Source organism: Notamacropus eugenii, chromosome 4 (assembly GCF_028372415.1).
Source record: "Notamacropus eugenii isolate mMacEug1 chromosome 4, mMacEug1.pri_v2, whole genome shotgun sequence".
In the NCBI taxonomy this organism is placed as follows: domain Eukaryota; kingdom Metazoa; phylum Chordata; class Mammalia; order Diprotodontia; family Macropodidae; genus Notamacropus; species Notamacropus eugenii.
The window spans coordinates 305,026,782-305,028,553 of record NC_092875.1 but is presented as its reverse complement, the minus strand read 5'-3'; the positions used below and the strand labels follow the sequence as shown (position 1 = coordinate 305,028,553).

Here is a 1,772-nt window from a genome sequence, read left to right as displayed (position 1 = left end):
AACCAGATATCTGGGTCATAATTTCAAGTGAAACTTTGTAAATTATCTTATCTTATTGTATTTACAACTTTTTCAATTAAGAAAATTCCTTTCTCATGGTATAGTTAAACACATATAGAGACCATAAATCTGAGGGACACAAATTTCCTGGAATTGTCCTAAAACAGATTTAAACATTGTCATTCTTGTGTCAGACAGTCAGAAGTTTCCTTCTGGCTCCATGATCATGTATCTGCTAGCTTTTTTTTTTTTTTTTTTTTTTTTAGTTATTCCCAATATTTTAGTAAGAGTTCTCGGCTAGGTATTTAAAACACCATTTTATGAGGATAAACTCCATTGGAGAGAGAGAATATAGAATGCAGATAGCCACAGAACTGAGGAATTTTCTTGATTTGGGGCAGGATCTGTGAGTCCACTGTTTTCTGATCAGCCTTGTGCTGCTCTGTAATCTCGTATTTCTCTTTTTCTGTATCAAAAATCTCTTCTTCTTGGTGTCTGGGTTTACAGACCCTCTTCTTCTTAAAGTAAGCATCAGTAAGATGATTTTCAATTTTTACACCTGAAAGGTTAACCCTGTTAGACGTGGCAATGACAAATTTCTCATGGGTCCTTCTCAGAGGAACACAGTTGATGGTCAGGGGTCCAGTCACCAGTAGCAAGCCACTAGCCAGCTGCCTCAGGAAAACCACTCACTTGCCCCTGTGGTGGCTAGTGAGCATGATCAGAACAATGCCTGGGGTGATGCTAGCTCAAAGTCTCCTCACATGTTGGCTAAAGGGCTTTTTGCCATGACTTAGCAGCTTTCTAAGCATATCCTCAGTAGGGTAATATCTAGGCATTTTGTGAATTTTTACCACACGGGTTCCTCCATTCTTATAGCCACCAACTGGCTTTGAGGTAGTAGCAGGTACCTTCTCTTTCTTTTTCTTTTCAATTAGGGTTTTTGGTGCAGCATATTTCTATTCATACATGGCTCTCTGGGAATACATTGCAGACCTGAAATACCTACCAATCCCTCGGGCCAAAACTGGGTTCCGACTACAATGCTTTTGAGGCTTTTTCACCACCTTTTCAGCCACATCTTCCTTTTTGCCGTCCATTTTTTTCCTTTTAACTTTCTTTTCCTTTGGTTCCTTTGGGGGCTTTTTGTCTGCCGTCTTGAGAGACGGGAAAGTTATCTGCTAGCTTTAAAGGAATAAACAATATGGATTTTCATATCACTTGGCATGTTTGCCTCTTTGACCAAACTTTCAGGTCGGCACCCTCAAAGGGCTTACATTCTACTGGAAATAACCTTCTCAGTCTCATACATGTAGCTAGTAGCAAAGCCAGGTTTAAAACCTGGATACCTAGAGTTTCAGTTTTGTACCTCCGGTTCCAGAGTAGAGAGTCATCCTGATTCTCCCATCTCTTCCCCCAATCCCCTACTTCCTAAGTGGATTGGGACCACTATGTCAAATGCAAGTCCTGGAATTCTACTGGGAATTTACATGAGATATGAGGACAAAAGTTCTTGTAGGTCTTTGTTAGCAGTTGGACTGTCCCACCAGCCTTTATCCCTATGAAGAAGCAATATTAACTTAAATTCATCAAGCATTTATTAAATGCTTACTATATTCAAGGTACTATTATAGTATATATCCTTGGTACTTAGAGAACTATACTAGGTGTCCTCTATGAGCAACCATAAAAGTTTTACTACTAATTCCTGACAGAGCTTCTCTTATTCCTAGAGGGGAGAATAAGCCTGACTGTGACTTTAATCATGAGAG

General features: G+C 39.6%; 1 pseudogene; it reads right to left on the bottom strand.

The window, feature by feature from the left end:
• Positions 1-305: 305 nt before the first annotated feature.
• LOC140498443 (large ribosomal subunit protein eL6-like) lies at positions 306-1,195 on the bottom strand (annotated as a pseudogene).
• Between the last annotated feature and the right edge of the window lie 577 nt (positions 1,196-1,772).